Source organism: Sus scrofa, chromosome X, assembly GCF_054392235.1.
Source record: "Sus scrofa isolate SSC_HxYL_T2T_F1_AM1 chromosome X, Sscrofa_HxYL_maternal_Yorkshire_Landrace_v2.0, whole genome shotgun sequence".
NCBI lineage: Eukaryota > Metazoa > Chordata > Mammalia > Artiodactyla > Suidae > Sus > Sus scrofa.
In genome coordinates this window covers 116,197,700-116,210,651 of record NC_139401.1, presented here as the reverse complement: position 1 = coordinate 116,210,651, position 12,952 = coordinate 116,197,700, and the positions used below count along the sequence as shown (strand labels likewise).

General features: G+C 43.0%; 1 pseudogene; it reads right to left on the bottom strand.

The window, feature by feature from the left end:
- Window positions 1-627: 627 nt before the first annotated feature.
- LOC100522533 (centrin-2-like) lies at window positions 628-1,421 on the bottom strand (annotated as a pseudogene).
- Between the last annotated feature and the right edge of the window lie 11,531 nt (window positions 1,422-12,952).

The window sequence follows — 12,952 nt, the reverse complement described above, 5'->3', positions numbered from 1 at the left end:
ACTGGGTTTTATAAAAGAGAAAGATATATTTCGGTGTCAGTTACAGTTGGAACCATGAAAGAAATGCCCCCTGCTTGTGGGGATCAGGTACAACATATGCTTGTTAAGAAGTTGTTCTGGGAGTTCCTGATGTGGCACGGTGGCTTAAGGGTCTGACTGCAGTGGCTTGGGTCACTGCAGAAGTGTGGGTTTGATCCCTGGTGAGGTGCAATGGGTTAAGGATCTAGTGTTGCCATAGCTGTGGCAGATAGGTCCGGCTGTGGCTTAGATTTGATCCCTGGCCTGGGAACTTCCATGTGCCATAGGCGAGGCAAAAAAAAAAAAAAAAGTTGTTCCGTGGTGGCATAAATGTGAATGCATGACAAGAATTAAGTGATACAAGGCAGAACGGCAGGTGAACAAAAGCCTGAAGACCCTTTTCCACTCTAATATGCCATCAGTAGATCACCTTACAAAGAACGTTAATGTCAACACTTTCAAAAGAATAAAATAGATTCAAAGTTGTCACTGAAGTTATGCAGAGAGATCAGTGGGGGAGAAGTAATTCATGTTCTTAAGAACCAGGTTTTGCACAATGGCAAGCACTAAATCTAGTCCCACGTGCTTGCAGTAAAAAAGAGACCAATCTTAGTAAAGAGTGGTCTTCATGATGCACAGGAACTCTTCCTCATTGACTTTTCCGTCTCCATCTTGATCAGCTTCTTCAGTCGTTTCCTGCAGCTCCTCATCAGTGAGCTTTCTTGCCCAACTTGGCCACACGTTTTAGATTTTGGATTGGTATCTTCCCAGTTTCATCATCATCGAAGAGCTTGAAATCTTTTAGAACCTCTTATTTGGTATCTTTCTCAGACATTTTCTGAGATATCACAGTCAAAAAGTCACTAAAGTTCATTTTTCCTGTCCCTTCCTTATCAATTTCACTTCTTTTCCTCCCTCCCTCCCTCCCTCCTTCCTTCCTTCCTTTTTTGTCTTTTTAGGGCCACACCCATGGCATATGGAAGTTCCCAGGCTAGGGATCAAAGCGGAGCTGTAGCCACCAGCCTACGCCAGAGCCACAGGATCCGAGCCACATCTGCAACCTACACTACAGCTCATGGCAATGCCAGATCCTTAACCCACTGAGCGAGGCCAGGGATCAAACCTGTATCCTCATGGATGCTAGTCAGATTTGTTTCCACTGAGCCACAACGGGAACTCCCACTTATCATTTTCTTGATCTTTTCTTTCTTGGGTTCAAAGCCCAGTGCCCTCATTGACACCTTAAATTCCTTAACATCTATTGTCCCAGTTCCATCAGCTTCAAAGAGATCAAAAGCTTCTCGAATTTCCTATTTCTATTCTTCAGTAAGCTATGATTTAGGACTTATCCTTTTTCACTGGGCGGTTAATGCCCTGTTCGCCTTCTTAAAGTTCGAGGTCATTGTGAATGGACTCTGCGTCCCATTGTTATGGCAACTGAGGTGCACAGGAAGTTGCTACTGTTCGTTGTGACTATTTTAGAGGAGAGTGGGAAATCTTGCTGGCTGGGGGACATAGGTGGCTATTTTTTTGGATGTTGGGTGCTCACTAATCCTCTCAGGGGTTGCTAGCCTCATGAATAGGGTTGCCAGATTGAGTAAATAAAATAATTCCCAGTTAAATTTCAGATCAGCAATGGCCTCTTTTTTTTTTTTTAATTGAAGTACAGTTGATTTACAGTGTTGTGTTAGTTTCAGGTGTACATCGAGGTGATTCATGAATTTTCAGATTCTTTTCCCTTATAGGTTTTATACAATATTGAGTATAGTCCCCTGTACTATACAGTAGGTCCTTATTGCTTACCTATTTTATATATAGTAGAGTGTATATGTTAATATCAAACTCCTAATTCATCCCTACCCCCTACCTTTCCACCTTGGTAACCAAAAGTTTGTTTTCCAAGTCTGTGAGTCTCTTTCTGTTTTGTAAATAGGTTCATTTGTATCACTTTTTAGTTTCCACATATAAGTGATATGATATTTGTCTTTCTCTGACCTACCTGCTTCACTTAGTATGATAATCTCTAGGTCCATCCATGTTGCTGCAAATGTCATTATTTCATTACTTTTTATGGCTGAGTAATATTCCATTGTATATATGTACCACATATTTATCCATTCCCCTGTCAGTGGGCATTAAGTTGCTTCCATGCCTTGGCTGAGCAATGACCTTTTAAAATATAAGTATGTACCATATATTGCATATTAAAGTCTTAAAAGGTCTGAATTTAAATTTGAATTTCAGACAAATAATAAATGCTTTTTTAGTATATCCCATGCAATACATGGGGCATAGTTATGAGAAAAACATTCATTGCTTATCTGAAATTCAAATTCATCTGGGTGTTCTGTTAAATTTGTCTGACAGTCTTATACCTAAAGCATTAATGTCTCTTGGATTCAAGCTCCCATACTCATGGCTCCTACCTGGAGGCAGATACTACTGTTGCTATTGTTGCTACCACCTGGCCCGTAGAGGGGGAAGGTAGGGGGGTCAACTACACTATTTGATCTTGCACAGTCATCTCCCTTGAGTTCTTCCTGTTTCCACCACTCAATGGCATGAGGTATCCTTTGTATTGCTTTCATCTACCACAGCAGAGTTTTACTGGCTATGTCATAGGCGGTGGTTTCTTTCTTTAATACTATCCCACCTGCTTCATGCCTTTCAAGAATTCTTCTACATTTTCATTGCTTTTGGTGCTGGATAGAGAAATTGCAACATGTATAAGGTCTTACATCTTGAAATCACTGATCCCGCACCTTTATCTACCAGGTGATACAACATTTATTTCCTGGCATGATCATTTGTTGATCATTGTTTGAGGTCTTCTGGAGGGAAGGAACTGGGTATTTGTGTCAACCTTGAAGCCAGGCTCTAGGGGTTAGCACAATGGAAGGTGACATTTGGGGAGGAGGGGAGAAAGGCATCTAAGATCTGTGGCAAATTACGTAAAGAGAAGGTGTTTTTGTAGGCACTGAAATCAGTGACCTGGGTTTGAACTGTGGTCACCACTTACTAGGTTTATGAACTTGGACTGGATATTTATCTCCTCTGGACTTCAATTTCCTCATCTGTAAATGGAGATCTTACCTATTTTCCTGATTCTAACATTTTAACACCTCTGGATTCTAGATGTGTTTTACAATCAGTGTGTAGGATTGATTCATATAGGATTTGTTAAATGAACAGTGAATCTTATACAGATGGCCAGCAAACACATGAAAAAAAGCTCAACATCGCTGATTATAAGAGAAATGCAAATCAAAACTACCATGAGATACCATCTCACACCAGTCAGAATGGCCATCATTAATAAATCCACAAATAACAAGTGCTAGAGGGGCTGTGGAAAAAAGGGAACCCTCCTGCACTGTTGGTGGGAATGTAAACTGGTACACCCACTATGGAGAACAGTTTGGAGATACCTCAGAAATCTATACATAGAACTTCCATATGACCCTGCAATCCCACTCTTGGGCATACATCCGGACAAAACTCTACTTAAAAGAGATACATGCACCCGCATGTTCATTGCAGCACTATTCACAATAGCCAGGACATGGAAACAACCTAAATGTCCATCAACAGATGATTGGATTCGGAAGATGTGGTATATATACACAATGGAATACTACTCAGCCATAAAAAAATGACGTAATGCCATTTGCAGCAACATGGATGGAACTAGAGAATCTCATCCTGAGTGAAATGAGCCAGAAAGACAAAGACAAATACCATATGATATCACTTATAACTGGAATCTAATATCCAGCACAAATGAACATCTCCTCAGAAAAGAAAATCATGGACTTGAAGAAAAGACTTGTGGCTGCCTGATGGGAGAGGGAAGGAGTGGGAGGGATCGGGAGCTTGGGTTTATCAGACACAACTTAGAATAGACTTACAGGAGTTCTCGTCGTGGCGCAGTGGTTAACGAATCCGACTAGGAACCATGAGGTTGCGGGTTCGGTCCCTGCCCTTGCTCAGTGGGTTAACGACCCGGCGTTGCCGTGAGCTGTGGTGTAGGTTGCAGATGCGGCTCGGATCCTGCGTTGCTGTGGCTCTGGCGTAGGCCGGTGGCTACAGCTCCGATTGGACCCCTAGCCTGGGAACCTCCATATGCCGCAAGAGCGGCCCAAGAAATAGCAACAACAACAACAAAAAAAGACAAAAGACAAAAAAAAAAAAAAAAAAAAAAAAAAAAAAGAATAGATTTACAAGGAGATCCTGCTGAATAGCATTGAGAACTTTGTCTAGATACTCATGTTGCAACAGAACAAGGGGTGGGGGAAAAAATGTAATTGTAATGTATACATGTAAGGATAACCTGATCCCCTTGCTGTACAGTGGGAAAATAAAAAAAATAGTGAATCTTAAAAAATCAGTGGCATCTTGAAATTTGGACTAGGATATTGTTACCTATTTCGTTGAGTTTTGTAAAGATTCAATGAGGTATGTAAAGTGCTAGCTGAGTGCCTGGCACATTGGTATGTATTCAGTGAGCTTTAGCCAGTGTTCATGACAGTGTGGGAAACTGGCCTGGGACTGAGAATGGATCTTGGGGCTTAAGAGGGGAAAGGCCTCTGTGTACCCTGACAATGACAAATCATAAGAATTTTGTACATTATGATGAGCTCATGGGTTAATCCTTTTGACTGGAGGCAGGGGCTGTAGTGGTCTTCCAATAATAATAAAATCAGGCTAGCTTTGCCTGAGGGTTCTACGTCTGTGTATTCTGCTTAATATATACTTCTTAGCAGTGCTATCGTTACCAAGCATCAGCAACTATATTAGTCGCTTTCAGGACAAGTAACCAATCAGGAATGACTGCCCCTACTCTGGTCTATGGATCCTTTTGGTTAAAAATCCAGAAGAGTTTGCACGGGAAGGGAGGCAAAGAATGAACATGTTTGCATTCTTTTTAAGAGTTAACTTGTAACACTGGGGAGGGGCTTAGGGGTTTGAGCTCAGTGCATTTGTATTGGGGATTTATCTGCATGGTATAAAGCCTACAGTGTCAGGAATGATTGGTTTTCTTTCAGCTTTGTGTGATTCCAATCAATAATTACACCTATTGATCAAAGGCATACATTCAAAACATTAATTTACATTGAGCATCTTAACTTCATAAAATGGCGACAACTGCATTGGCTGAAATTGATTTCCCTTTTGTTTTCAAAAGAAAAATTCTCAGTGATGCTCAGTTCTGCATCCTTAGTGTGATGCAGAACTCAAAGGTGGCTAATTATCCAGCAACATCACAGGGAAGAAACCTCTGCAAACATTATTAGGGTGCAAATTGGAATCCCGGGGGAGGTTGTTCATGTATCCTTTCTAAAGTTCATCTGCTGAAGTGGGACCCCTTTCTGAACTTGGATAGAATTGAACATGAGGACTGATGCCCTGGTCAATGAGGAAAGCACCCTGGCTTCACAAGACGGCTGAGTTGGAGGGTGACTTCTCTGAGGATGAGTCCCCGCACTCCAAGCTGAATTCATTATGTGTCATGGAGAGGTGAACAAAGACAGGTGGGGACTGCTGCTGGGATCAAGAGGGCCATGCAGTTGTTTCCCAGCTATATTTGGTGGAGACTCAGGGTTCTGTGGGTGAGCCTCAGGAGCTTCTGGGAAGGCTGAGTTTATTAGACTCTTGCTTCTTTCTCCCCTTATTTCAAACAATGGTTCTGTGTCATCATTGTTATAGCCTAGCCTGGTTCTGTCTTTGCTGATGTAACCAGCCCCTCAGACACACACATACAGTCTATTTGGCTGACCCTCCTCTTGCTGGAGGGCCTTTTTTTTTTTTTTTTTTCTTAAGGGCTGTACTTACAGCATATGGAGGTTCTCAGGGTAGGGATCCAATTGGAGCTGTAGCCACCAGCCTACGCCAGAGCCACAGCAATGCCACATCTGAGCAGCATCTGCGACCTATGCCACAGCTCACAGCAATGCCAGATCCTTAAACCACTGAGCGAGGCCAAGGATTGAACCTGCATCCTCATGGATACTAGTCAGGTTCGTTCCCTCTGAGCTATGATGGGAACTCCCCCCAGACAGGTTCTTCTTTTCCTTAACCTGCATATCTGAAGCATACCTGTGACAGATCAGGTGCATTGATGGACCTAATTCTTACTTTCCCCCATTGCAGGCAGTGTGTTCTGCACCATCTATGGACTCTGAGCTCAACCACGGCATGCTTTGCCCAACAGGATGTTAGCAAACATATTACAAGGGGAGCCTTGGAAAAAGCTTGCACGTTTCCTCCTGTTCACTCTTGTACCTCTGCCCTGCTCCCTCACCATATCCCTGAGAACATGGTTAGGCTAGCCTGCTGGAGGTATGTGAGAAACAGAGAGCACACCCACCACTCCTCATTCAAGCTGAGGCCAGACTAGACCAGCCAACAGATAGCTGATCTGATAGCTAAACATGACTGAACCTAGCCAAGACCGGTCAGCTGACCAGCAGCTGACTGTAGATAGAGGAATGGATCCAGCCCAAATGATCAGAACTTCCCAGATAAACTGTAGACTTGAGAGAAATAATAAGTAAATTGTCATTGTGAGCTACTGAGTTTGGGGGTTATTTATTGCATAGCATTACTGTGGCAATAGACAACAGATACACTACCCAACCACTGAGTCTTAGCTGGAATGAATCAAAGCCTTCCCTAGCAACTCTTACAGAAGAGGACACTCCTGCCTCAGAACTCCTACAACGCTTACTCTTTGTGTTCCTTATCTGGATGTTTTGATTCTTTGAATTTCATTGGCGCCATATTTCATTGTCTCCAGGATACCGTTAGCGGAAAAACATCATTATCTGTTGAATCGCTAAGGGAAATAAAATACCGCCAAATGTATGAAAACATGCCATCCGTTGCAAGACACATCCTAATAATTTCAGAACATTGAAAATGTTTCTTAGAATCAATTTAATACAGTCATTAACTCTTCAGAGCTTTATGTCAGTTATCCAACACGATTGTCCTTGAGTACAAATACTGGCTTTTCATCTTTTTGGCAGAACAGCATAGTTAACACAGCTTTGGAGTGAGGCAGACCCTTGTTCAGATTCTGGTTCCCTCACTTAACTAGTGTGAACTGAGGCCAGGGACCTAAACTCTCTGAGCCCCAGTTTTCTCCTCCTAATGAGAATTTATTAGATCATGCAAAGAACATAGTGGACACTTAAAACAATGTTTAATTTATTTGCTGAGGTCATATAGGTGCATGCTAAAAGTTTCAAAATGTGCACAAGGGACTGTAGAATGAAGTGAACCTCCTTGTTATCACTGTCCCCCTGTCACTTGGGAGACAACCATAGTCACCGGCTTCACCTTTCCAGAGAGGCTTGTGCTAGTCACTTAATAAACACTAGTTTCTTCCTGCTTCTGTTGAAACCCACAGCATCTAGAGAGCTGGGCCCTTTGTAAGGGCCGAGATGCTGAGCACTCATTACTGTCTGGAACTCGAGATGGAAATGGATTGTACAGGAAATTGGACTGGATAGACCAGGGTCAGACATTTCTGGGGGGAAAAATATTTGTCAGCCCATCCTCATGTAATTGCCTCTTTTTTTTTCCCATAAGAGCTAAGTGCAGAAAATTTTCAATTAACAGAGGGCTCATTACTTGGGTGCAAGTTAATATGAGTTTGACTGTAACTGCCACTTCTTCAAAAGTGCTGAGACAGGAAGTGCAGGTTTCACTTACTACAACTGGAAAGCTAGCCAAGCAGAGGAAACCAAACTAATAATGTGGCTGATATTGTCAACGGCTATACATACGCAGATGGAGGAAAACTGTATTGACATCATAATAATAAATATGTAAAGAAAGCTCATGGTTTACCAATAAAATCATTTACCATGTTGCTGACTTTACTGGAAAATGAGGCTTTATAACCAGTCTCTCTATTTGATTGATACCTAATTAAAAATTCACCAGGCTCAACTTCTCGCACCTCAAACTATATTAAAGTCACTGCTGTACCAATGGAGGCATAATATCATTTAAAACCAAAGCAAGTATGATCATTTATTTAAGGCTTAGAGATAGTTCTGAAAATTGCAAAGTTGCAAAAAAATCTGTGGCCACATGTGGAAAAACAGCAGTCTGGTTTAGTGGAAGGAACTAGGGACTCAGTTCTGCTTTTTGTCCTGGTTGCACTACATGGTCTTGGGGAAGTCACTTCTTTCTGGCCCTCAGTTGCATCACTGGTACAGTGAAGATAATACCTGCCCCCTTACTGGAGTTTTATAGAGACTCAATGCACCACTTGTATGTGAACTAGTTCAAACAGTAGAAAACCAGACCCCAATGTGGTTCCAAATGCATTTAGTAGGCTCTTACCATGTGCTAAGGACTTCATAGTGCTAAGGATCTTTAGCTGAACAAGCCTAAATCCTTGCCCTCAAGGAAGTCATAGGCAAGCTACCAGAGAAAAACACTAGGGTGGTGTCACTGGAGTCACTAGAGAAAATATAGGATGCCCAGTTAAGCTGGAATTGGAGAGAAATCATTGTTACCTTAAATTTGTCCCAAATATCACATGAGACACACTTATACTAAAAATTATTCATTATGTGCCTGCAATTCAAACGTAACTGGGTGTCCTGTATTTTTGTTTGTTAAATCTGGCAACCCCATGTGTCACACAGCCGTGGAAGTAGGGACAGAATACAGAAGCTGTGCAGTGGAGAAACGAATGAATCCTGTCTTAAGGTATCAGGGAAAGCTTCATGGAGGAGGGAAAGAATGAGGACCCAGCATTTGACAGGTGAACATGACTGTGTGGGGGAGGGGACAGGAAGGAAGGGGCTTTCGGGTGAGAAGACCCGCAGCGCAAGGCAAAAAACACCTGGGAAAGTGTAAGCAACTCCAGGCTTTTCAGTGTTGTTGAAATGTGCCATGTGAGGTAGGGATTGACAATATTTGAAGTCCCTGGAAAGGGACTTATATGGGCTCATGAAGGACCTTATATGGACTTTTAAGTTAAATCTATATCCCATGATGAGGTGGTGAGTTAACCACCTGTTAGAATATGGAAATGAATTTCCTAGATGGATGGGCAGGTGGATAAATTTGACCACACGGACAAACTATTAGACTTCTTCTACATAGAGAAAGAACGGCTGGCAGGACAGAGATTTTTATTTTCAGAAAGGTAGGGGGGATGGGGAGAAGGAGAAAATGGAGCTGTTGGATCCTAGAAAAGAGGAGTAGGGAGCCCTTTCTGAAGCTAGAGGACTGAGATCACCTCAGAATAAATAAACTAGGAAATGTGGACTTAACGCCGTAGGGCGTACACATAGATTTTATTACTCCAAGGGGTAGTACAGGCTGGAAAGATAAATGGACGGAGATCTCAGGGTGTAGACCAAGCTATAAATATTCAGTTAACTGATACACATCAGGAAGGCTGAAGGGGTTGGTCCTTGGTCTTGGTTTACAGGAGGAAACAAGGAATTTGCTGGATGGGTCAAAGGCCTGGATGATTGGACTGTGACCTTCAGCCAAAGGCGTGCTAGAGCCACCTCATTGTGGCTCACAAGAGCCAACTTTTAACTTTTTGGGAAATTTTACAATTTTCAAACGGGCATTGTTAAAAATTAAACTATATAAACTTAGAATTAAAACTACATTAAAAACAAATTTGCGGGAGTTCCCGTCGTGGTGCAGTGGTTAACGAATCCAACCAGGAACCGTGAGGTTGCGGGTTCGGTCCCTGGCCTTGCTCAGTGGGTTAACGATCCGGCGTTGCCGTGAGCTGTGGTGTAGGTCGCAGATGCGGCTTGGATCCTGCGTTGCTGTGGCTCTGGTGTAGGCCGGTGGCTACAGCTCTGATTTGACCCCTAGCCTGGGAACCTCCATATGCCGCAGGAGCGGCCCTAGAAAAGACAAAAAAAAATTGCAAAACTCACCCCTTCCTAATTGTTTTACTACATTTTATTTCTATATGCTCTTGAGATTACTTGTATTTGGAAATACTGCGTATTTTTGTATTATTGCATGTATCTTCCCAACTCTCTGTTCAGTGATGTCAGCTTGGAGGTTTGAGATTGGCCACGGTAGGAGAATTGATAGCATGGACATCAGCAAATACTACAAATAAGAACTTTTTTTCCCTAGAGAGCTGGTTGCTAAACATTTAGCCATTAGTCATTGTGGAATAAGGGTTCCCTCCCTAATAGGTAGAGTAGTGGTATGGTCATATTATTAGGTCGAACCATATGAAATTGCTGGTACTCTACCATTTTTGACTTATGAAAATGATAATTTCACACAGTTTAACCTAATACAAAAGGCATTCCTTCTTCTGGGCTGACTGAACCTTGAGCAGTGGTTGTGCTAGGGGGCACTGGCTAAATTTCATCTCCCATCTTTTAGCTTTTCTAAATCCACGAAATGCATAATCATATGTGGGAGCCTTGTACATACCTGTGGTAGAGATTGTTAATTGTCCCCCAAATATATGCCCCTTTCTTCATCAGCTGGAGAATCCTAGTTCTTTGGCGGGCCACATAGTTGTCAAGAATGAGGACTACATTTCCCAGCCACTCTAGCAGTTAGGTGTGAACATCTAACTAAGTTCTAACTAATGAAATGTAAGTAGAACCAGCATGTGCAACTGGTAGGGAGTGTCCTTAAAGAGAAGGGTCAAACCGTTCCCATTCCCATTCCTTTTCCACTTTGTGTTGCATGGAATGGGATCATCATGGCTAAAGCCTCAGCAGCCAAGCAGTACTGCAAAATGACAGTGGGAACGGGAGCAACACGCAAGATGAAGCGATGGAAGAGGAATCTAGTTTCCAGCACAGTGGGGTACCATACCAGTCCTACTTGCTGTTTAAGTAATTGTTACTTCCTTTTCATTTCTGTTTTTTTCTAGGCCAAGCTAATCCTAGCCAGGAATTGCCTAACAGAGTGGTTTTGAGGATTCAGTGTGATAATACAGCAATCACAGTTGCTGGACCACAGAGCACTTGCACAATATGTATCCGATATTATGAGGTGCTCACCTTAGTAATGGAGAGAGCTAGGGTCCACTAACTTAGTGCGGGGAGAATGCTGTGATGTGGAGAGAGGGATTACCAAGGGCATTTTAGTGGGTTGACACTCATACAGGCTGCTGGCACATTCTTTTGGGACAAATGTCAGAGTCTGAGGGAGAAAGGGCTCCCATGTAGCATCTGGAATGTACCAGAACTTTCCGGTGTAGTATCTATGTATGAGATCGTGAGTGCCAATGCAGAAGAGGCCTGCTACAGTGGTGATGATGACACTAGCAGTATCATGGATGTGGGGTGCTGAAACAGCAAATAGCAGTGGACTCTTTGGGCAGTGACCATATGGTAGGCTCCGGAAAGAGTGGTCAGGACCTGGTCTCCAGAACTATGTGGAAATATAGTCTCAGGCAGAAGTTGCAAAACACCCCAAGGACCCTTCCTCCTCTGTTCTTCATCATAGCTAGCTTGAACCAGAAAGAAGTATGCGGATGGGGTTAGAATTCTATAAGTGGGAGTTGAGCTAGAGAAGAAGGATTTTTGTTACCATTTCTTTGTGTGTGATTGTATTCTCCCCAAGGTTGGTGGTCTTGATAACACCTGCTACTCATAAATCCGGGAATGACAAACTGAAAATGAACACAGAAGGTCAGAATGTTTATATAGCCCTGTAATCTTGGAAATGAAGGGCCCAAGGAGTAATTTCCTCACTCCTACAGCCTGCTAAGCAGGCACCTGCTCCCCGATGCCCCCACCATGGAATTTTTTTAAAAATTACTATTAGAGTTGATTTACAATGTTCTGTCAATTTCTGCTCTACATCAAAGTGACCCAGTTTTATATATATTCTTTTTCTCATAATATCTTCCATCATGTTCCATCACAAGTGATTGGATATAGTTCCTTGTGCTATACAGCAGAAGCTCATTGCTTATCTACTCCAAATGCAAAGGGGAGGGGGAGGGAGTGGGATGGACTGGGAGTTTGGGGTTAGTAGCCACCATGGAATTCTGATGCAACTGGTTCACTCAGACACATTAAGTTATTAATTAATCAGACATATTAAGGTATTAATGTGTAAAGCTTTCACGTTTTCTGAACATTGATTTCCAACTTTGCTTTGTTGAGTTCCTTTTTTTTTTTTAAATTCAAAATCTTCTGGTCCTTGTCAGTGAGTAAAATTTAGGCTATTAGAAATTTCAGTCTCGGAGTTGCCTGGTGGCCTAGTGGTAAGGATCTGGTGTTGTCACTCCTGCAGCTCAGCTTGCTGCTGTGATGTGGGTTTTATCTCTGGCCTAGGAACTTCTGTATGATGTGGACACAACCAAAACAAAAAAGTTCAATCTCATATCTGTTCACAGATTGCTCCTTACCCAGTATCTGTCTGGATGGGGGAACGGGAGAACGAGGAGTAGCTGCAGGGGTGTGCTATTTGGCCTCTTTTTCCTTCCCCTCCTGCTTGTACTTTAGCTCCTGTGCTCTAGCTGTCTGTTAGGGGTAGGGAGATGCTGCTCACCTCACCCTGGTCTCGTTGGCCTCTAGCTCTTGCTGGTAGCTTGTGCTGCTGGACTACCCTCTGCAAACATAGGCAGCATATGTGGCCTTCATGGAAGTGATGGCCAGCTCCCTTGAAGCGTCCCCCGTGACTGAGAACTCTCTCCAAGAAGGGCAGCCTGGCCTCTGGCAGCCACTCCCAGAGGTTGATGTGCCCAATGTCTTCACTCAATGGACTGCCATGACTATGGGCCCCAAAGCTGTCTGGGTAGCACTCAGGCTCCTGTTCTTCTACCCAACGCTCCTTCACGTGGAGTCACACAATTGCTGTGCTCCTTTTCCACGACTTTCAAGGGCCACAGGGATCCAAGGGTGGGAGTGTCATCCTGTCCTCCTCCAAGTTTACGTTACCCTGCTGTCCTTTTACGTCC